The 25,598-nt window shown below is 39.9% G+C and overlaps 1 pseudogene; it reads right to left on the reverse strand.

Moving 5' to 3' along the window:
• Positions 1-25,598, reverse strand: part of LOC133550458 (neural cell adhesion molecule 1-like) — a 662,135-nt pseudogene that overhangs the window by 133,830 nt on the left and 502,707 nt on the right.

Below are 25,598 nucleotides of genomic sequence, written 5' to 3' on the forward strand. Positions count from 1 at the left end.
TCTATGTGTCATACTTGATCATTTCGAGATATTGCCATATTTTTGCTGAAAGGATTTAGTAGAGAACATCCACGATAAAGTTCGCAACTTTTGGTCGCTAATAAAAAAGCCTTGCCTTTACCGGAAATAGCAGACAATTTGCCCGTGACGTCACGGGTTGTATGGCTCCTCACATCCTCACATTGTTTACAATCATGGCCACCAGCATCTGGAGCGATTCGGACCGAGAAAGCGACAATTTCACCATTAATTTGAGGGAGGATGAATGATTCGTGGATGAGGATATTGAGAGTGAAGGACTAGAAAAAAAAGTTTTAAGAAAAAAGGCGATTGCAATGTGAAGTGAATTATATTTATATAGCGCTTTTTCTTTAATGACCCAAAGTGCTTTACATATTGAAACCCAATATCCAAATTACATTTAAACCAGTGTGGGTAGCACTGGGAGCAGGTGGGTAAAGTGTCTTGCCCAAGGACACAACGGCAGTGACTAGGATGGTGGAAGCGGGGATCGAACCTGCAACCCTCAAGTTGCTGGCACGGCCGCTCTACCAACCGAGCTATACCGCCCAATGGGAGCGATTCAGATGTTATTAGACACATTTACTAGGATAATTCTGGAAAATCCCTTATCCGCCTATTGTGTTATTAGTGTTTTAGTGAGATTATTTAGTACCTGAAAGTCGGAGGGGTGTGGCCACGGGTGTGCTGACCGCCAGTGTCTCTGTGGGAGGAGGTAATAGTCTGCGGCAGCTGAAGGAGGACGCAGGCTCCGCTCATAACTACGGTAAGAGCCAACTTATTACCACAATTTTCTCACCGAAACCTGCCGGTTGACATGTGGTTGGGATTCATGTTTGCTTGACCGCTCTGTTCCATAGTAAAGCTTCACTTTCGGGAATTTTAAACAAGGAATCACCGTGTGTTTGTGTGGCTAAATGCTAAAGCTTCCCATCTCCATCTTTCTACTTTGACTTCTCCATTATTAATTGAACAAATTGCAAAAGATTCAGCAACACAGATGTCCAAAATACTGTGTATTAATGCGATTAAAGCAGACTACTTATAGCTTGGACCCGGCTGGAAAACGGACTACAGACGGAAAGGAGCATAGTGCTCAATCTGGTGCAGCTATCTTCTTAAATGTAACTGCACGTTGTCCTTCAAATAAACAAACACAAACAAACAAACACTAGGATTTCTGTTTAGAAAACTAAAAAGATCTTAAGTCCAGGAGCACTTACAGCGGACCTCCAGGTACACGTGCTGGTTGTCCTGGCCGATGGAGTTGCTGGCGGTGCACAGGTACTGTCCCGCGTAGGTGAACTGGATATTCTTCAAGAGGAGGGAGGACACCCTGGCGTGGCTTCTCACAACAATGTTTCTGTCCTGGCTCTGCGAGGTAAGAGACGGACAAAAAGAATTGTCAACTCGACTCTTGGCAGTCACTCGACGTTTGAATCAACACTACGCTGAGTAAGCACTTCCTTGGAAAGAGGGAAATACTTTGTTCTGTTAGAAAAATGAGATGAAGTGAACACAAATGTGAACTTTTGATTTGTCTTTCAGTCAGAGTGTTAGTTAATGGGTTACTCCTTGCTCCGTTGCAGTGGAACCTGAATCAAAACGTGAGAAAATAAACAGGCCAACAAACCAAAATATACACAAACTATTGGTAGCGAGCTTGCTTAGAAATGAGAAAAAACAAACAAGCTTAAAAAGGTTAATGTCTTCTTAATGGATCAACTTTTCAGTTTGTTCTAGTCCAGGGGTCTCAAACATGCGGCCCGCGCTTTGATAGGACAATTTAACGTTGGTGCGGCCCGCGAGTTTAATATGAACGGCGCTTGACAGCGTCATACTTGCCGACGTCCCCAATTTTCCCGGGAGACCCTGAATTTCAGGACACCAATTCTCTCGAAGCCTCTGTCAATTTTTACCAGATCAGCAATATTCAGAGAGTGCCATAATGGCACTGCCTTTAGCGCCCCCTACATCCTGAATTGACAGCGTGCAAAGCCAGTTGTATGTCGCATCTGGCCATGTGAGACGCACTAGCGTCATCGCAAGACATATTTGATCAACAGCTACACATGTCACACAAAGGGTGGCCGCAAAAAAAACTTTGAACACTGTTACAAATATGTGCCACACTGTGAACCCACACCAAACAAGAATGACAAACACATTTCGGGAGAACATCCGCATGGTAACACAATATAAACACACCAGAACAATTACCCAGAATCCCATGCAGACCTAACTTTTCCGGGCTACAATATACACACCCCTGCTACCACCAACCCCCCACACCCCTACCCTCCCTTGCGTCGGTTGAGGTGTTGTATATTGTCGCCCTGCAAGGTGTTCTGGGTATTTGTTCTCTTGTGTTTAAGTTGTGTTAGGGTGCGGAAATTCTCCCAAAAAGGGTTTGTCATTCTTGTTTGGTGTGGGTTCACAGTGTGGCGCATATTTGTAACAGTGTTAAAAGTTTTTTTTACTGCCACCCTTAGTGTGACCTGTATGGCTGTTGAACAAGTACGTCTTGCAGCCACTGACGCTGTTCTGCACAAGTTTCACACAACATGATACAAAGCCGGCACATCACTGAAAAAAGGTTGAGAACCACTGTTGTAGAGGATGTTGAAGGCAGTGCAGTCACGGCAGCCCTTAATAATGTCGGCCGGGTGAAAATTGGGAAAAATTCGGGAGAATGGTTGCACCGGTAGGTTGTCGGTAGGTGCACTGAAATTCAGGAGTCTCCCGGAAAAATCGTGAGGATTGGCAAGTTGCTAGGGCGGGAAAGCCATTAATAGAAGGTGAATTCATTAAAAAGTGCATGTTAGATTTTTTAAGAAATCTTTTCTTGCGGCCCAGCCTCATCCAGTTTCTGCATCCAGTGGCCCCCAGGTAAATTGAGTTTGAGACCCCTGTTCTAGTCAGATAAGATGTCGGTATATATGTAGACAAACAATAATTCAAGCTAATTATAAAAACTAACTCGGTAGCAACCAAACAAACAGGCTTGCAAACAATCACTTTTTGGTTAGCTACAAAAGCAAACAGGGTAACTACTTCTAACCAAACAAACAAACGGGATAGCTAGCTAACATCTAACTGAATAAACAGACAGGTTAGCTTGTCATTAAGGACTATATAAATAAACTTTGAATGATTCATAAATTGAATCAAGATGTGAGAAAAAACAGGTAATAAACCAAATATACACAAATAAAAACAGACTCGCAAACTAACGACACAAACAAAATGGTAGCGAGCCAGCTTAGAAATGAGAAAAAACAAACAAGCTTAAAAATGTCCATGTCTTCTTAATGAATGTACTTTTAAGTTTCTTCTCGTCAGATAATATGTCGTTATATATACATATAGACAAACAATAATTCAAGCTTATTATAAAAACTAACTCGGTAGCAACCAAACAAACAGGTTAGCTTCCAAACAATCACTTTTTGGTTAACTACAAAAGCAAAATGGATAACTACTTCTAGCTAAACAAACAGAATAGCTACCTAAAAACTAACTGATCAAACAGACAGGTTAGCTTGTGATTAAGGGCTACTGTATATAAACAAACTTGATTGATTCAAAAATTCAATCAAGATGTGAGAAAAACAGACTAACAAACCAAATATACACAAATAAAAACAGACTCGCAAACTAACGACACAAACAAAATGGTAGCGAGCTAGCTTAGAAATGAGAAAAAACAAACAAGCTTAAAAATGTTCATGTCTTCTTAATGAATATACTTTTCAGTTTCTTCTCGTCAGATATTATTTCGTTATATATACATATAGACAAACAATAATTCAAGCTAATTATAAAAACTAACTCAGTAGCAACCAAACAAACAGGTTAGCTTCCAAACAATCACTTTTTGGTTACCTACAAAAGCAAAATGGCTAACTGCTTCTAGCAAAACGAACAAACAGAATAACTACCTAAAAACTAACTGATTAAACAGACAGGTTAGCTTGTGATTAAGGGCTACTGTATATAAACAAACTTGATTGATTCAAAAATTCAATCAAGATGTGAGAAAAACAGGCTAACAAACCAAATATACACAAATAAAAACAGACTCGCAAACTAACGACACAAACAAAATGGTAGCGAGCTAGCTTAGAAATGAGAAAAAACAAACAAGCTTAAAAATGTTCATGTCTTCTTAATGAATGTACTTTTCAGTTTCTTCTCATCAAATATTATTTCGTTATATATACATATAGACAAACAATAATTCAAGCTAATTATAAAAACTAACTCGGTAGCAACCAAACAAACAGGCTAGCTTCCAAACAATCACTTTTTGGTTAACTGCAAAAGCAAAATGGATAACTACTTCTAGCTAAACAAACAAACAGAATAGCTACCTAAAAACTAACTGATTAAACAGACAGGTTAGCTTGTGATTAAGGGCTACTGTATATAAACAAACTTGATTGATTCAAAAATTCAATCAAGATGTGAGAAAAACAGGCTAACAAACCAAATATACACGAATAAAAAAAGGCTCGCAAACTAACGACACAAACGAAAATGGTAGCGAGCTAGCTTAGAAATTAGAAAAAAAACTAGCTTGAAAAGGTTCATGTCTTCTCAATGAATGTACTTTTCAGTTTCTTCGAGTGGGACAGGATTTCGGTATAAGAGATGGAATATTCTACCATAGAATACTCCATATATAGGCAAACAACAATTCAAGCTAATTATAAAAAACAAACAGGCTAGCCTGCAAACAATCACATTTTTGCTAACTACAAAAGTACACAGGGTAACTACTTCTAACTAAACAAACAAACAGGATAGCTAGCTAACAACTAATTGATTAAACAGACAGCATAGCTAATTCCAGGATTCAAGGAACCTAATTGTAATACTAATACACTTTTACACATAAAAACGATGCAAACTTTAGTACCTGCGGTCCATATGTAGTCCAATGAGTGCCAAAAAAATGAATAAAATAGGATGTTGATCCTACGGTGCAAATATAACATTTAAATTGGAATCTAATTAACATGAGTATTAGCATTTAAGTCTCATCTTAAAAATCATTTGAATATGCCAGCCTTTGAACAGACCCCCTATTAGACCAGTTGATCTGCCGTCTCTTTTTTGCTCTGCCCCCTTCTCCTACGTGGAGAGGGGGACAGTCATTGTCATTGTATCCCATTGGGTTGAGTTTTTTCTTGCCCTGATGTGGGATCTGAGTCGAAGATGTCGTTTTGGCTAGTGCAACCCTTTGAGACACTTGTACAATCCCAATAATTAACTACATAAACAACAAAATGGCCAAAAACAAACAGAAAACGGCATAGCTAGCAAACAAACTTATTAACTGAACATGATTAGCCACTGAACTAAAACAGCAGGGTATCTATCGAGCTAACAATTAACTGGATAAACAAACCGGTTAGCTAGCTAACAAAAAAAATGAATTACACTAACAACCAGACCACCTAGCCAGCCAGCTAACTCAGAAAAGTTTCAGTGAGCAGGTTTAGTTGTGTTATGTGAGACCGTGTTCACATTTTGTTCTGGTTGCATTTGTTTCTTGCGCCATGACTAGGGAAGGTTGTTTGGATTGCATCATAAAAGTAATTCTTTGCTGCACTACACAAACATAACTCTTGGGCGTTGACCTGTATTACTAATTTTGTCCACGAGGTGACACATTTGCAGTTATCAGATTGTCAGATATTAGGACCGAATTTGAAAAAAAAACCTGTGTTATCAATTCGGGACTTTTTCTCGTTGTTATCCCATTTGGTTGAGTTTATATCTTGCCCTGATGTGGGATGTGAGCCGAGGATGTCGTTGTGGCTTGTGCAGCCCTTTGAGACACTTGTGATTAAGGGCAATGTGAATAAACTTTGATTGATTAAACCAAATGAAAACCCAATAAATAACTAAATAAACAACAATATGGCTGACAACAAAGCAAAAAGCATAGCTAGCAAACAAACTCATTAACTGAACATGATTAGCCAGTGAACTAAGACAGCAGGATAGCTGTCGAGCTAACCTTTAACTGGATAAACAAACTGGTTAGCTAGCTAACAAACTAGTGAATTACACTAACAACCAAACCACCTAACTAGCCAGCTAACTCAGAAAACTTTCAGTGAGCAGGTTTAGTTGTGTTATGTGTGTTCACATTTTGTGTTGGTTGCATTTGGGTTTTTTGCGCCATGACTAGGGAAGGTTGTTTGGATCGCGTCATATAAGTAATTGCTGTGCTGCACTACACAAACATAACTCTTGGGCGTTGATCTGAATTACTCATTTCGTCCAAAAGGTGACACATTTGCAGTTATCAGATTGCCAGATATTTGAACTGAATTTGAAAAAAAAAAACATGTGTTATCAGTTGGGGACGTTTTCTCATTGTTATCCCATTTGGTTGAGTTTTTCCTTGCCCTGATGTGGGATCTGAGCCGAGGATGTCGTCGTGGCTTGTGCAGCTCTTTGAAACACTCGTGATTGAGGGTGATATAAATAAACTTTGATTGATTAAACCAAATGGGTACCCAATAATGAACTAAATAAACAACGATATGGCTAACAACAAAGCAAAAAGCATAGCTAGCAAACAAACTCATTAACTAAACATGATTAGCCAGTGAACTAAGACATCAGGATAGCTATCGAGCTTACCTTTAACTGGATAAACAAACTGGTTAGCTAGCTAACAAACTAGTGAATTACACTAACAACCAAACCACCTAACTAGCCAGCTAACTCAGAAAACTTTCAGTGAGCAGGTTTAGTTGTGTTATGTGTGTTCACATTTTGTGTTGGTTGCATTTGGTTTTTTTTGCGCCATGACTAGGGAAGGTTGTTTGGATCGCGTCATTTAAGTAATTGCTGTGCTGCACTACACAAACATAACTCTTGGGCGTTGACCTGAATTACTCATTTCGTCCAAAAGGTGACGCATTTGCAGTTATCAGATTGCCAGATATTTAAACTGAATTTGAAAAAAAAAACATGTGTTATCAGTTGGGGACGTTTTCTCATTGTTATCCCATTTGGTTGAGTTTTTCCTTGCCCTGATGTGGGATCTGAGCCGAGGATGTCGTCGTGGCTTGTGCAGCTCTTTGAGACACTCGTGATTGAGGGCGATATAAATAAACTTTGATTGATTAAACCAAATGGGTACCCAATAATGAACTAAATAAACAACGATATGGCTAACAACAAAGCAAAAAGCATAGCTAGCAAACAAACTCATTAACTAAACATGATTAGCCAGTGAACTAAGACAGCAGGATAGCTATCGAGCTAACCTTTAACTGGATAAACAAACTGGTTAGCTAGCTAACAAACTAGTGAATTACACTAACAACCAAACCACCTAACTAGCCAGCTAACTCAGAAAACTTTCAGTGAGCAGGTTTAGTTGTGTTATGTGTGTTCACATTTTGTGTTGGTTGCATTTGGTTTTTTTTGCGCCATGACTAGGGAAGGTTGTTTGGATCGCGTCATTTAAGTAATTGCTGTGCTGCACTACACAAACATAACTCTTGGGCGTTGACCTGAATTACTCATTTCGTCCAAAAGGTGACGCATTTGCAGTTATCAGATTGCCAGATATTTAAACTGAATTTGAAAAAAAAAACATGTGTTATCAGTTGGGGACGTTTTCTCATTGTTATCCCATTTGGTTGAGTTTTTCCTTGCCCTGATGTGGGATCTGAGCCGAGGATGTCGTCGTGGCTTGTGCAGCTCTTTGAGACACTCGTGATTGAGGGTGATATAAATAAACTTTGATTGATTAAACCAAATGGGTACCCAATAATGAACTAAATAAACAACGATATGGGGATAGGTTGATTGGCAACACTAAATTGGCCCTAGTGTGTGAATGTGAGTGTAAATGTTGTCTGTCTATCTGTGTTGGCCCTGCGATGAGGTGGCGACTTGTCCAGGGTGTACCCTGCCTTCCGCCCGGTTGTAGCTGAGATAGGCGCCAGCGCCCCCCGCGACCCCAAAAGGGAATAAGCGGTAGAAAATGGATGGATGGATGGATGGCTAACAACAAAGCAAAAAGCATAGCTAGCAAACAAACTCATTAACTAAACATGATTAGCCAGTGAACTAAGACAGCAGGATAGCTATCGAGCTAACATCTAGATCAGTGGTTCTTAACCTGGGTTTGATCGAACCCTAGGGGTTCGATGAGTCAGCCTCAGGGGTTCGGCGGAGGTCAAAACAGACCCGACTCATCGTGTAAATACAAACTTCTCCCTATCGGCGTATTACTGATACGGCAACAGCAGAAGTCAGACTGATTTGCAGGTGTGTAATTTGTGAGTTTATGCACTGTGTTGGTTTTATCGTTTGAACGAGGTGATGTTCATGCACGATTCATCTTGTGCACCAGTAAAAAAAAAACATGGTAACACTTTAGTATGGGCATTATATTCACAATTAATTAGTCACTTATTAACATGCAAATTGGTAACATATTGGCTCTTAACTAGTCATTAAGTTCTCAATAATGCCTTATTCGGCATGGCCTTATTATAACCCTAACCCTTTAACCCTGACCCTAACCAAAAAACTCTGAATTAAGTCTTTATTACTTAGAATATGTTCCCCTAGTGTCCAAATAATGCTAAATTAAGTCTGTGTTACTTAAAATATGTTTCCCATACTAACGTGTTACCAAAAACATAACTTTGTCCAGAATTTGAAAAAAACATTTTTTTCGGTTCCACCAACAATGTTAAGAACCACTGATCTAGATGGATAAACAAACCGGTTAGCTAGCTAACAAACAAGTGAACTACCCTAACAACCAAACCACCTAACTAGCCAGCTAACTCAGAAAACTTTCAGTGAGCTGGTTCAGTTGTGTTATGTGTGTTCACATTTTGTGTTGGTTGCATTTGTTTTTTTGCGCCATGACTAGGGAAGGTTGTTTGGATTGCGTCATAAAAGCTAACAACTAAATGGATAAACAAACCGGTTAGTTAGGGTAACAAACAAGTGAACTACCCTAACAACCAAACCACCTAACTAGCCAGCTAACTCAGAAAACTTTCAGTGAGCTGGTTCAGTTGTGTAATGTGTGTTCACATTTTGTGTTGGTTGCATTTGTTTTTTTGCGCCATGACTAGGGAAGGTTGCTTGGATTGCGTCATAAAAGCTAACAACTAAATGGATAAACAAACCGCTTAGTTAGGGTAACAAACAAGTGAATTAGACTAAAAACCAGACCAGCTAACACACACAATAGACGCTGAACAATCCTAAAATCTGTGGGTAGACTCATAGACATTGTGGTAAGTAGTAGAAGATAACTTAATTACATTTGTAATTACAAAGACGGAGCTCTGAAAATGTAACACAACAGCTTAAAAATGTTTTTTTTTGACGACAAAGCACGACGCTGGCATCTTTGTGTTAGTAAGACATGAGTGAATTGTTCTATATTTGCCTTAAAAGTGAGACGTAAGCATTCTGTGAGTCTTTTGGTCGGACGGAAGATGTTAAAGGTCTAAAAGAGGACTGTTAATAATGAAGAAGCTTCATGTTACAGGCTGATGAAGAGGCATTTGAAAAGCTTCTCTTCCCTGCGGGCGACACAGCTCACGCTAACAGCGCCTGTACGTCTCCGCTCCGGTTGTCACACGCGTCTATTAAAATTCCCCCGGCACGTATGCGTCATCAAAAATTGATACGCCGACGTCAAGTGTTGGACGGACACGCGGCGAGAATTAATGAAAAGCAACATACAGATAATACAGGATTTCTTCATTAACGCAAATGAATCACTTTAATTAGACGAGGCGGATTTGCAAATAAATGAATGCTAATGTTGATTGAGTAATTGAAAGTGTAGGAGGGATTTTTTTTCATTTCCACTCTGATGGAGGCACAGTTTCTAAAGCAGGGTTTACTAAAGTTTTTTACTTGGGTGCCGCATTGGGCAAAACAAATTTGGCCGGGGGACCAAAAGCCGACTGCATGTAAAGTGACTATACAATATAAAGGTATTTATATATATATTGTGGAGGGGTGGGGGGCGTGGCCTGCTGGCCTGCCGCGGAGCGGGATGTGTAAGGACCGGCCTGGAAGCCAGTGGCAGGTGAGTGGATTGCCCAGCTGGGACTGGTTATCTAATCACCTGTCGCCTTTATTAGCAGCAGCCGGCACGAGCCACGTTGTTAGAGTTGGTGCGGGTGAGTGGACACAGACACCGGACAGAGAGAGAAGGCCAGAAAGACGACATGCCAAAAAGACAAAAGACACGGAGCGGAGATTGTTAAACCCTCAATAATACATGACGCCTCCCTGACTAGACAATGTATAGTATAGAGACATCATGGATGAAAACCAACACTTCCCATTCAACCTGACGGGAGGATGGGAGTATCGTATACAAAAAGACTTGAGGCCGTAATTGCTGTCAACAAAATACTCAGCAAAGGCTGTGATTTTTCTTTGATTTTTTAAAACTGATCATAATTTCAGTATGGGGTGTTATCTGTGGAATTTTGAGGACAAATGCATGTATTCCAATCTGGAATAAGGCTGTAACATAACAAAATGTGGGAACAATGAAGCACTGTGAATACTTTCCAGATGTACCGTGTAACTCATCAACCGCAAATACAGTTGGCATTTGACAGATACTTGAAATTCCTACAACAGGTTTTTTCTGGGTTATTTTAGCTACTCTTTAAGTCAAATTGTCCTCAAGTGAACTTATAAGTTTATCATCGGACAAATGAATCAAAATCCCTTGGATGGGTCGTTTCAAAATGTTTAAGTATAAAAGGAGGTTACCCTTAAACTTCTTCCGAGACAGATTTGTGACACTTCCCGATTTCCTGAGTCGTAACAATTGCATTTCTGTTGTCGGCTCAGTCTTTGAAGGGGAACATTATCACAATTTCAAAAGGGTTAAAAACAATAAAAATCAGTACCCAGTGGCTTGTTGTATTTTTTGAAGTTTTTTTCAAAATTTTACCGGTTCCGGAATATCCCTAAATAAAGCTTTAAAGTGCCTTATTTTCGCTATCTTCGAAACCACTGTCCATTTCCCTGTGACGTCATACAGGGCTGCCAATACAAACAACATGGCGGTTAACACAGCAAGATATAGCGACATTAGCTCGGATTTCAGCGGCTTAAGCGATTCAACAGATTACGCATGTATTGAAACAGATGGTCGGGGTATGGAGGCAGATAGAGAAAACGAAATTGAAGAAAAAATTATATTGAGCGAATAGCTATTGACGCTATTCGGCCATAGCGTGGGTGTACCTAATGAAGTGGCCCATAGCATGGCTGTCTTATTAGCATCGCCGGTAAAATGTGCGGACCAAACGATCAGGACTTTCGCATCTCGTGACACTGGAGCAACTTAAACCCGTCGATTGGTAAGTGTTTGTTTCGCATTAAATGTGGGTATCTAGTTTCAAATGTACATACAGCTAGCGTAAATAGCATGTTAGCATCGATTAGCGTAGCATGTTAGCATCGATTAGCTGGCAGTCATGCCGTGACCAAATATGTCTGATTGGCACATAAGTCAACAACATCAACAAAACTCACCTTTGTGATTTCGTTGACTTAATCGTTGCAAATGCATCTGCAGGTTATCCATACATCTCTGTGCCATGTCTGTCTTAGCATCGCCGGTCAAATGTGAAGACACTTTGGTACATTCAATGGGGGTCTGGCGGCAGATTTCTTGCCAGTGGTGCAACTTGAATCCCTCCCTGTTAGTGTTGTTACACCCTCCGACAACACACCGACGAGGCATGATGTCTCCAAGGTTCCAAAAAATAGTCGAAAAAACGGAAAATAACAGAGCTGAGACCCGGTGTTTGATATGTGAAAAAGAATATGGCGGGTGTGTCACCTCGGTGACGTCACGTTCTGACGTCATCGCTAAAAGACCGATAAACAGAAAGGCGTTTAATGTGCCCAAATTCACCCATTTAGAGTTCGGAAATCGGTTAAAAAAATACATGGTCTTTTATCTGCAACATCAAGGTATATATTGACGCTTGCATAGGTTTGGTGATAATGTTCCCCTTTAAGCAAAAGTAAGACAGCTTGACCGCACTTTTGGGGTTTTACAAAGACAGCCTTTGATTGATGCTGCGGCGCTCCACTCATACCTAGTAGAACCAGGCTAAAGATCGGGCAGATCGATGCGTTCAAAATCGATACGAGCGCTTGAATCGATAGCAGGTGCATCTAACGATCAGGCCGGATTATATTCCTCGTAATTACTGCTGAACAGCATTATTTTTTGCTACCCTTTCTAAAACACGGGTGTTGTCACTGTTATTAAAAATGTCAACCCAAACATGCATTCAATCGTCCAACCTAACATCTCCCTTGAAGGACTTCATTAGTACCAAAATGTTTTGACAATAAATGTCTGCATTGGGAATGCCCTGCAGAGACAACAACACGGTGAAGGTCAAACATATCTTTCTATTTCTATAAGCATTTATCTACCGAGAAAGAGCAATTCTTGCCCAAAGGGAAATGCTTCTATTTCCGAATCCATTGCGCTAGCTAGATCTGGAGGTCTGCAAATATGATCGAAAACGGATAAGACTGCGATGACTCCCGAAGACTAAACAAATGCTTTATTGAAAATGAACGCACTAAGAAAACATGTATCATCGCATCCTTTGGTGTTTTCCTGAGAAAACCGTGGCTAAAATATGCTGTCTTGCGATTTTAGCTTGCTGACAATTCGCGTGAACGCACAGAAACGGTCATTTTAGCTGCTGGATGGGCGTCAGCATACGGAAAATAAAAAAAAATTGACAGGTCTGTCATCAACATCTACGTTACTTTCAAGATGGAATCTCCCCCCCAGCAATTAATCACGGCGCAGCGACGACAGCGTCTCTAAATATATTCCGGAACTAAATGGATGACATGCAGTGCAGTACGTGACTAATGTGTGAACACACTAAGTGATCGGCTAATGGCGGCACACGTGGGGTTAAGTGGTGACACTTTGAGGGTGGTGGTGGTGGTGGTGGTGGGGGGGGGGGATGTTAACGTCTGGGCGAGTGCTCCTACGGCTACGATTTTTAGTAGCCATACCTCGTATTTGTCTGGTCGCGTCCACGAATCCTAGAGAGGGGAAAAAAAACACACAAAACAACGACACTGTGGAACATATGTAAAATGAGTAACAGTGGAAACAGACTGACCATTCGTGGGCATTTCAATCAGTTAGGGTCACCACCTAAAATATCAAAGGTGCAAACAAAATACACCAAACAAGGGTAAAATTGCAAAAAAACTTAAAAAAAAATTGGAAATTGTACAGAAAATGTTAAGTAGGGGGATAGGTTGATTGGCAACACTAAATTGGCCCTAGTGTGTGAATGTGAGTGTGAATGTTGTCTGTCTATCTGTGTTGGCCCTGCGATGAGGTGGCGACTTGTCCAGGGTGTACCCCGCCTTCCGCCCGATTGTAGCTGAGATAGGCGCCAGCGCCCCCCGCGACCCCGAAAGGGAATAAGCGGTAGAAAATGGATGGATGGATGGATGTTAAGTAGGGAGGTTATTTTGGGTCTTTATCACGAAAACGTTTATTTTAACACCGACTTTATGTAATTTAATTTATTTAAACATCAATTTATGTGGACAATGTCATTGAAAAAGAAATTCAGTGTATACAAATTCAGTGTACATACATAATATATTATTATATATCAGTATGTATAATATACTGTACATATATTATATAACCAACCAACCCAGCCCACTCCGCCAAGGCTGTCCTTTGTCACCGATTCTGTTCATAACTTTTATGGACAGAATTTCTAGGCGCAGTCAAGGCATTGAGGGGTTCCGGTTTGGTGACCGCAGGATTAGGTCTCTGCTTTTTGCAGATGATGTGGTCCTGATGGCTTCATCTGGCCGGGATCTTCAGCTCTCACTGGATCGGTTCGCAGCCGAGTGTGAAGCGACCGGAATGAGAATCAGCACCTCCAAGTCCGAGTCCATGGTTCTCGCCCGGAAAAGGGTGGAGTGCCATCTCCGGGTTGGGGAGGAGACCCTGCCCCAAGTGGAGGAGTTCAAGTACCTAGGAGTCTTGTTCACGAGTGAGGGAAGAGTGGATCGTGAGATCGACAGGCGGATCGGTGCGGCGTCTTCAGTAATGCGGACGTTGTACCGATCCGTTGTGGTGAAGAAGGAGCTGAGCCGGAAGGCAAAGCTCTCAATTTACCGGTCGATCTACGTTCCCATCCTCACCTATGGTCATGAGCTTTGGGTCATGACCGAAAGGATAAGATCACGGGTACAAGCGGCCGAAATGAGTTTCCTCCGCCGGGTGGCGGGGCTCTCCCTTAGAGATAGGGTGAGAAGCTCTGCCATCCGGGAGGAACTCAAAGTAAAGCCGCTGCTCCTTCACATCGAGAGGAGCCAGATGAGGTGGTTCGGGCATCTGGTCAGGATGCCACCCGAACGCCTCCCTAGGGAGGTGTTTAGGGCACGTCCAACCGGTAGGAGGCCACGGGGAAGACCCAGGACACGTTGGGAAGACTATGTCTCCCGGCTGGCCTGGGAACGCCTCGGGATCCCCGAGAAGAGCTAGACGAAGTGGCTGGGGAGAGGGAAGTTTGGGCTTCCCTGCTTAGGCTGTTGCCCCCGCGACCCGACCTCGGATAAGCGGAAGATGATGGATGGATGGATGGATACATTATATAAATATTACGTACATACAGTGGGGCAAAAAAGTATTTAGTCAGCCACCGATTGTGCAAGATCACCCACTTAAAATGATGACAGAGGTCTATAATTTTCATCATAGGTACACTTCAACTGTGAGAGACAGAATGTGAAAAAAATCCAGGAATTCACATTGTAGGAATTAAAAAAATGTTTTTTTTTTAATTATGGTGGACAATACGTATTTGGTCAACCATTCAAAGCTCTCACTGATGGAAGGAGGCTTTGGCTCAAAATCTCACGATACATGGCCCCATTCATTCTTTCCTTAACACGGATCAATAGTCCTGTCCCCTTAGTAGAAAAACAGCCCCAAAGCATGATGTTTCCACCCCCATGCTTCACAGTAGGTATGGTGTTCATGGGATGCAATTCAGTATTCTTCTTCCTCCAAACACGACGAGTTGAGTTGATACCAAAAAGTTCTATTTTGGTTTCATCTGACCACATGACAATCTCCCAATCCTCTGCTGTATCATCCATGTATCCATTTCGGCGTTTCAAGTTGACGTAGAAGCTAGCTAATCTTTTGTCGTAACGAGCTTTTACGGCTAATACCGTAGGACGCCGATGTGTTAGTACGGTAGAAAACGAGTTCCTCTGTGTTTGCTCTTACAAAAGTCGCTAAAGCTTTGTTATTGTACAGGTTACGGAACGTGAATGAAATATTGTGGATGTTGCATCGAACATAAACTAAACTGCGAGAAAGAATGAACAAAGAAGGCAGGCTTAAATACAGGAACATAATCACAAGGCAAGTGCGCGTAAAAAACAAGATGCTGGTGACACTCATACGTGACTATGGCAACGGAAACAAAACAGGAAGTGCCACCAGGAACTAAGGAAGTCAAATAACAAAACAAGATACAAAGACGAAACAAAAACCGAATATGACATGATCCAAGTAGCGGATCATGAAGGTTGACGCTTTTCAAATGCATTTTTAAAGTTATTTAGTGGTAGAATGGATTGCTCCCATTAATTGCACTGCTAGCGACAGAGAACGAGCCGATTTTTACACTGCAAAAAAAAAATTTTAAAATGTTTTTCTTCTTGACTCTAATAATGATTGTGAACAATACGCAAAATTCCCCCCAAAAAACAAATTTTAAAGTTATTGCTCTCTAGGTAAACAGCCACTTTGATGGCGCGTGTTAGCACATAGTATAAATTAGCTTAGCATGAATTGGCGAAAATGAAGATGCTTTGCTTGGGCCAACAATGCAGAATAATAAAACATCGTCACGTCTCCAAATGTGAATAAAACACAGTAAATTACCACGCGGCCAAAGCGACCCGTAATTTTTTTTTTTTATAGGTTTCTTACAGCACTGATGAGGATGGAGCGCTGACAGGTGCAGAATAGACAAGGAGATTGCAGGCGACAGTTAAGTTCCGACCGACTCCGAGGCCCATTCAGCCAGTCGCCGACGTCGAGGGGCTTTGCTGCGTGAATGCTTCCCCTGATTGACGATGATAAATGACGCCGCTAATGTCGCAAACCGGGGACCGCGAGCGGGGCTCACGAGAGCGTGCGCTCGTCGAGGAAAAAATGTCACGTGGATTAGTCAGAAAAATAGCAAAGAAACATTAATATGATATTCTTTCCTGCTTGAGAATTAGTCTAGGACAGACCTGGGCAAATTAAGGCCTGTTAAGCTTTTCAACCTGGCCCGCCGGACATTCCCAAATAATGTTTTTTAGATCTTTAAGATGGAAAGTGTAGCTGCCATTAATATGTGCAGTGATGTTTTCTAATGACCGTAAGTTTTGAACTATACAAAGTATTTCAATGGTTGGAATCTGCGTTTTTGCATGACTAGTTACTATGGTCATTTAATTAGTCACCATGGTCATCTACGTCAAAGCAGCTCAGACCAGGCACCAAGCAGTGTGGGTGGGGAGCGTCTCCAAAGAGTGTCAGACTGAAATGCTAATGTCTGGGACAGACACGTAAGGAGGTTTTTACTTGTAGATGATTTAGGGCACAGAGAAGCCGGCGACGTTTCTGGATGTTGTTGATAAATGGCTTTCGCTTTGCATAGTAGAGCTTTAACTTGCACTTACAGATGTAGCGACGAACTGTATTTAGTGACGGTGGTTTTCTGAAGTGCTACTGAGCCCATGCGGTGATATCCTTTAGAGATTGATGTCGGTTTTTGATACAGTGCCGTCTGAGGGATCGAAGGTCACGGTCATTCAATGTTGGTTTTCTGCCATGCCGCTTATGTGGAGTGGTTTCTCCAGATTCTCGGAATTTTTTGATGATATTATGGACCATCGATGTTGAAATCCCTACATTTCTTGCAATTGCCTTTTGAGAAACGTTGTTCTTAAACTGTTTGACTATTTGCTCAGGCAGTTGTGGACAAATGGGTGTAGCTCGCCTCATCCTTTCTTGTGAAAGACTGAGCATTTTTTGGGAAGCTGTTTTTGTACCCAATCATGGCACCCACCTGTTCCCAATTAGCCTGCACACCTGTGGGATGTTCCAAATAAGTGTTTGATGAGCATTCCTCAACTTTATCAGTATTTATTGCCACCTTTCCCAACTTTTTTGTCACGTTTTGCTGGCATCAAATTCTAAAGTTAATGATTGTTTGACCCGGCGTTTGTAGCATATTCAACTGAATATGGGTTGAAAAGGATTTGCAAATCATTGTATTCCGTTTATATTTACATCCAACACAATTTCCCAACTCATATGGAAACGGTGTTTGTACAACAAAGTTTAAAGCATAGTGATATATCAGATATATCAGATAGTAGGTGTGGTTTATTTTTAACTTTTGTGCTCATATTTTGCTGTGTTTGCTGCATTTTTGTTGCGTTTTGCTTGTTTGGAAAATATGTCGATGGAGAGGGTAGGTGACGTTCGTATGTTGTCAATATTCAGTGTTTTATCGTTCGTAGTTAATATTGTAAATCCCACATTCTTTATTTTCATATACATTCTTTATGTCTCATTCAGTAAACAAAATTAAAATTCCATTCCGTTTTTTAAGGCGGTCTGTCCATAACGGTTTTAGCATTCAATCAGACATTATTATGAGGTTTGTTATTAGTGTTCCTAAAAAGACATATACCGGCCCCCAGACACATTGTTGTCTCTAAATTTGGCCCCCGAGTCAAAATTATTGCCCAGGCCTGGTTTAGGATTTTTATTTTCTTCATTTTTTGGAGCCACGGCCCTTCTATTCATCTGAATACCCACCAGACATTATATTAGGTACACCTACGCACATCTTGTAAGCTACTCTTATTAAAGTTAAGGTACCAATGATTGTCAAACACACATGAGGTATGGCCAATTGGTTCTTTGTATCTGACCCATCACCCTATATCACCCCCTGGGAAGTGAGGGGAGCAGTGAGCAGCAGTGGTGGCTGCGCCTGGAAATATTTTTTGGTGACTTAACCACCATTTCCAACCCTTGATGCTGAGTGTCAAGCAGGAAGGTAAGGGGTTCCATTTTTTTTTATAGTCTATGGCAGGGGTCACCAACGCGGTGCCCGCGGGCACAAGGTAGCCCGTAAGGACCAGATGAGTCGCCCGCTGGCCTGTTCTAAAAATAGCTCAAATAGCAGCACTTACCAGTGACCTGCCTCTATTTTTTTTATTTTATTTATTAACTAGCAAGCTGGTCTCGCTTTGCTCGACATTTTTAATTCCAAGAGAGACAAAACTCAAATACTATTTGAAAATCCAAGAAAAGATTTTAAAGACTTGGTCTTCACTTGTTTAAATAAATTCATTTATTTTTTTTACTTTGCTTCTTATAACTTTCAGAAAGACAATTTTAGAGAAAAAAATACAACTTTAAAAATTATTTTAGGATTTTTGAACACATTTACCTTTTTACCTTTTAAATTCCTTCCTCTTCTTTCCTGACAATTTAAATCAATGTTCAAATAAATTTATTTTTTTTATCGTAAAGAATAATAAATACATTTTAATTTAATTCTTCATTTTAGTTTCTGTTTTTTCGACAAAGAATAGTTGTGAAATATTTCTTCAAACTTATAATTAAAATTCCAAAAAATTATTCCGGCAAATCTAGAAAATCTGTAGAATCAAAATTAAATCTTATTTCAAAGTCTTTTGAATTTATTTAAAGTGTTTGTTCTGGAAAATCTAGAATAAATAATGATTGGTATTGTTAGAAAATATAGCTTGGTCCAATTTGTTATATATTCTAACAAAATGCAGATTGGATTTAATTTATTTAAAACATGTCATCAAAATTATAAAATTAATCTTATACAGGAAAAATTACTAATGATGTTCCATAAATTCTTTTTTGAATTTTTTCAAAAAGATTCGAATTAGCTAGTTTTTCTCTTCATTTTTTTTCGGTTGAATTTTAAGAGTCAAAATTGAAGATAAACTACGTTTCAAAATTAAATTTTAATTTTTTTCGTGTTTTCTCCTCTTTTGAACCGTTCAGTTTAGTGTTTTTTTCATCTTTTACTCTCGACAAAAAACCTTCTGCAAAAGGAAAATAAATGTACAACGGAATGACGGACAGAAATACCATTTTTTTTTAATCCATCCATCCATCCATCATCTTCCGCTTATCCGAGGTCGGGTCGCGGGGGCAACAGCCTAAGCAGGGAAACCCAGACTTCCCTCTCCCCAGCCACTTTGTCTAGCTCTTCCCGGGGGATCCCGAGGCGTTCCCAGGCCAGCCGGGAGACATAGTCTTCCCAACGTGTCCTGGGTCTTCCCCGTGGCCTCCTACCGGTTGGACGTGCCCTAAACACCTCCCTAGGGAGGCGTTCGGGTGGCATCCTGACCAGATGCCCGAACCACCTCATCTGGCTCCTCTCGATGTGAAGGAGCAGCGGCTTTACTTTGAGTTCCTCCCGGATGGCAGAGCTTCTCACCCTATCTCTAAGGGAGAGCCAGGAAACTCATTTTGGCCGCTTGTACCCGTGATCTTATCCTTTCGGTCATGACCCAAAGCTCATGACCATAGGTGAGGATGGGAACGTAGATCGACCGGTAAATTGAGAGCTTTGCCAGCTCAGCTCCTTCTTCACCACAACGGATCGATACAACGTCCGCATTACTGAAGACGCCGCACCGATCCGCCTGTCGATCTCACGATCCACTCTTCCTTCACTCGTGAACAAGACTCTTAGGTACTTGAACTCCTCCACTTGGGGCAGGGTCTCCTCCCCAACCCGTAGATGGCACTCCACCCTTTTCCGGGCGAGAACCATGGACTCGGACTCGGAGGTGCTGATTCTCATTCCGGTCGCTTCACACTCGGCTGCGAACCGATCCAGCGAGAGCTGAAGATCCCGGTCAGATGAAGCCATCAGGACCACATCATCTGCAAAAAGCAGAGACCTAATCCTGCGGTTACCAAACCGGAACCCCTCAACGCCTTGACTGCGCCTAGAAATTCTGTCCATAAAAGTTATGAACAGAATCGGTGACAATTTTTTTTTTAATATATAGATTTATTTATTAAAGGTAAATTGAGCAAATTGGCTATTTCTGGCAATTTATTTAAGTGTGTATCAAACTAGTAGCCCTTCGCATTAATCAGTACCCAAGAAGTAGCTGGAATAGTTTCCCCGAAGATGTGTGACTGGCCTAAACGTTTTTTAACTGTGCATATAGCAACTGGAAGTACAGTACAGGCCAAAAGTTTGGACACACCTTCTCGTTCAATGCGTTGTCTTTATTTTCATGACTATTTACATTTTAGATTGTCACCCTAACCCTAACCCTAACCCTAAACCCATCAACACTATGAATGAACACATGTGGAGTTATGTACTTAACAAAAAAAGGTGAAATAACCGAAAACATTTTTTATAGTCTAGTTTCTTCAAAATAGCCACCCTTTGCTCTGATTACTGCTTTGCACACTCTTGGCATTCTCTCCATGAGCTTCAAGGGGTAGTCCGTCACGCTTGGGTCGCATGATGATGCGGGATTGTGTTCACCCAGGGATGCAAAGGACGATTCGGACAGGACTTGCAGGTAAGGGCTTGATTTAATGGAAAAAATAACAACACTGGTACAAAACAGACAGAAGCAAACGAAAGAACGGCATGCCAAACGCCCCGGAACCTAAGGCTAACACTTAGCACTGACTTAGAAAACTGGCAGAGGCTAGGAGACGAGATTAACTTACGTGGCAGTCGCGAAATGCAAAACAAAGAAGCTAGACTAGGGGTGTCAAACGTACGGCCCGAGGGCGGGATCGGGCCCGGGGACAGGATTTATCCGGCCCGCAGATGAGTTTGCTAAGAATAAAAATCAACCTGAAATTTTTGAATGGAAGAAACAGCTGTTCTAAAAGTGTCCACTGGATGTCGCAATAGCAATTCTTTGTATCTTTACAAATGATGCTACATATATACAAAATAAACTACATGTTGTTAGTCTACCAGTCGAGGAAATTGATTTAACTCCATAAATAACATACTGTGATTTGATTTTGATATTATTTTTTTTCAATCTTGATGAATGAAAATTAACACCAGTGAGTTGACTGATCAACATTAATCACATAATTTATTCAGAAAATATAAATAACAACAAATAAACATAGAATACTATTAACCGCAACATATAAGTGTAATAAAACAACAACGTTATGATTTGTACAATTTCAGAATGAGCTTGTCCTATTTTTAAACAAAAAAACCAAAAACAACAAAAAAGTTGTCTTTATTTTTAAGTTATCGTGCCGTGATTGGGAGTGGGTTTTTCTCCATGGGGCCCCTGATCTAAAATGAGTTTGACACCCCTTAACTAGACCGACTCACTGGCAAAGGCAAGCTTAAATAATAATATCAATGATGACAAACAGGTGTGCGTCAGGAACACAAGCGGAAGGGGAAAATAATAAGTAACCATGGAAACATGTAAGAGGGATGTGTTCTATGGCTATGAGTGTTTTTTTTCCCTTGGCCTCAGTCTGCACCCCTCTCCAGGGCCCAGGCTAAAACTGATTTTTTTTAATTTTATTTTAATCTTCTAATTTTTTCTCCCATCCCCCCACCCCCCCCCCCCCCCCCCCCTTGTTTACCTGTATCTCATCTTTTTTGTAATGGGCGCTGGAAGCCGGCAGACCCGTCAGCGATCCGGTTTTGTCTCCCTGTAATGTTTGTCTGATCTTGAATGGGATTGTGCTGAAAATTTTAATTTTCCTGAAGGAACTCTCCTGACGGAATAAATAAAGTACTATCTAATCTAATCCAAACCAACTGAGAAGTGCACACAGAGGAACCGAATGAGTCCAAAACAAAGAGAAAAACAACAAAAAGACTCAAAAATCTAAATCAAAACATGAACCGGGCAGCGGATCATAATAGTAGTCACCGGATATGGTTTTCACTTCACAGGTGTCATAGTTTTGATGCCTTCAGGGACAATCTACAATGTAAATAGTCATGAAAATAAAGAAAAGGCATTGAAATGAGAAGGTGTGTCCAAACTTTTGGCCTGTACTGCATTTCATCTCCATTGTTGTTTTTAATTTTAAATCATTCTGGTTGTTTTTACGAAGATTGTATTTTCAGATTTTTTTTATTTGAAATATGATTTGATATTTTTATTTTTGCCTTCTTTTGATTCTGAATTGCTTTGTGTTTGATAAATAAACTCGCCTTTCCTTGCCAGACGTGTTCAATGTTGTGGCCGCTCGTGCGGTCAACATTAGACCTGGGGCCTGATCTACTAAGACCCAAATCGCACGCGCTAAATGGCGTGTGCAAACTGCAAAATAGCGTGGGCGCGTTGTGCGCCATCTACGAAGACTGGGTGTAAAATTGATGACCGGTGCAGAAGACTGCCCTATTTAAGTAAGGCTATTATTTACGCAGGCTTTCTCCATGGAAAGCTCCATTATTTATTGCACCTCCGTCTTGCCATGCATGTGTTTTGAAACATGTACCACTTTTTATGGGCATTTTACAAGCAGTCCTGCAATGCAGCTACAAGGAAACCCACTTTTTTCATGGGAGGTGCGGCCGGCGTGCACACCAGGCACAAGAAAATTAATATTGCAGGAACTGTAAAGTGTATATAAAAAAAAATTACAAAAAGACGCCAGCAGACCTGAAAACGCATCAGTTAAATGTGTTTTAATCAGCCTATTAAGTCATAAGGAGGTATAAAATGATATTATAGACAATATATATATATATATATATATATAATATATATATATATATAATACATTTTTTTTTTTTTTTTTTTTTTTTTTAACTGTCCTGTGCAGTCCAGTCACTCAGGCAAATCATATTGTTAAAGTACATGATCAATATCTGCTGTACATATTTACTTTACAACAGAGAAGTATGGGTTACTTCTCTTGTTGCCTTATTTGTATTTGACTTTATTAAACTGTTTTAATCCATGTTATTTCATACTTTTATTTTTGACAGTCCATATATTTTTTGACAAGTATACAGAGTGCGGAGCTGCAGCGCAATTGCCTCCTTACGCACACCCATTTCTGCGCAAGTGTCAGTTTGCACGTCCGCTCTACAGTACAGCTTCGGTCTTGATAAATCACACTGCGTGAGCCAAACACTTCTGTTTCCATTCTCTCTCTCCAAAGGCTGTAGCATATTCCTGTCGAGCAGACACTACCCACTGAAGAGACGCAATGGTCTGCGTACAAGTTGAGTCGATCAGCTTTTTGTGTGCTATTTTAATACACGCAAATTTTAGTACAGGTTCAAACTTGGGGGGATGCCTAGGACTAAAAAAAATGTGGCCGGGGGCCGAAACCTGACTGCATGTAAAGTAACACTATATATATATATATATATATATATATATATATATATATATATATATATATATATATATAAATAGATGTAAACTCTCCTGAAGAGCAGGGAAACCTGCAAAACAGGCTTGTAGGGATGAAATAGCCTTTGTGATGTTTCCTGACCTAATGTGTGTATATATATATATATATATATATATATATATATATATACATATATATATATATATATATATATATATATATATATATATATATATATATATATATATATATATATATATATATATATATATGTATATATATATATATATATATATATATATATGTATATATATATATATATATATATATATATATATATGTGTGTGTTTGTGTGTGTAAGTGGAAGTGTATACATATCATATTGAGACAAATTAATATAATTGGATCTTAAGAGTATGTCAATGTTGGACTTCTACCTTGTTTACTTCCGTGACGACCTTCTTAAAGTTTTTTAATCCAACAGAAATATGAAGCAGCTTAATTGGGCAAAACATGGATACATCTGCAGAAAGTGTTTTACATTTTTCCCATCAGGCACTGTAATCTGCGATGAGCTGGCGACTTGTCCAGGGTGTACCCCGCCTTCCGCCCGATTGTAGTTGAGATAGGCGCCAGCGCCCCCCGCGACCCCAAAAGGGAGTAAGCGGTAGAATATATGGATGGAAAATGGCACTGTATTTGATTTAAATAGGTGTATCTTGGATTTTTTTTTCTATGGTGTTTGGACGTTTTTCATAAAATCCACAATGTCCAGTGAGCAGGTTGTGTTATGTGTCACCATGTGTGTTGACCTTTATGGTAGTTGCAAATTAATTTTTGTATTTTTTTTTGTGCACCATGACTAGGGAAGGTTGTTTGGATTGTGTCATATACATATATATATATATATATATATATATATATATATATATATATATATATATATATATATATATGTGTATATACACAATAAATACTGTGTTATATATATACACAATAAATACTGTGTTTTTATTTCAAAGTACTATCAAGGGTGATTAATCTGATTTACTTACATTGTCCACAAGATAGCAGCAAAAATGTACCAATTAGAGACGGCCTGGTATTTAAGATTAATTTGAAAGTGTTCCATGGTGCAATGAAGAAGCTTGCTGGCCGTAGTTTGTTCAACACAGCTTCAGTAGATTAGGCCCCTTAATGATTTGCTTTGATAAACGTTTCGGTTCGCTTTGCCCTCCACCATTACCTGTTCTCCTTCAGCGAACATCTTGTTCTCGAAGCTCCAAGAGATGGACGGCGTGGGGTCGCCCGAGGCCTCGCAGGTCAGTGTGACTTCGTCGTCGAACTCGGACGCAGTCTGGTTGCTCAGGTAGGTAATTTAGCTTGAACTGAGAGAAAGAGAAACAACACAAAGGCTATTCTTTTATCACCGATCTTGTTGTTTCGCGCTCGTTGCTAATCAGCTGATGGCGACAGCCGTAGAGATGAATGTTCAATTATTGGAGCTCTTTGGGAGCACCTAATTGCTCTCCACCAGCTTCCTGAGCTGAAATCTAGCAGTGAATCAGAGCGAGCGTGGTAAAAAATGTTTGCCTGCGGCCTAAGGAAACTGTTGAAGGGAAGCAACCACAGGAGCGCTGACTAAAAGAAATATTATCTAAGCTATAAAAAAAAAAAAAAATGGAGAGAATGACGATAAAAAGCCAAAATGAATCCCCCCTTTTTTTGTTGTAATTTTTTATGTAGCTTTGCCTTTTATTGACAATAGTATTATACTACATTAATAATGAAAATAATAATGATTTTATTATTATAATTATTGTTAATGTTGTATAATATTAATAATAATAATGTATATTTCTATTAGTAGTATACAATTATTAACATGGGATTGGCAAAATTACAGTCAACAAACAACATTTTTAATTTTTTTTACTTTTATTTTATTCGTCCAGTGTATAAAATGTCTTTACTTTTTTAGTATATGATTAAATACCACATTTTTAATACTATATATATATATATTATATATATATATGCATATATATATGTGATATATGTA

This window comes from Nerophis ophidion, linkage group LG04 (assembly GCF_033978795.1).
Source record: "Nerophis ophidion isolate RoL-2023_Sa linkage group LG04, RoL_Noph_v1.0, whole genome shotgun sequence".
Lineage (NCBI taxonomy): Eukaryota > Metazoa > Chordata > Actinopteri > Syngnathiformes > Syngnathidae > Nerophis > Nerophis ophidion.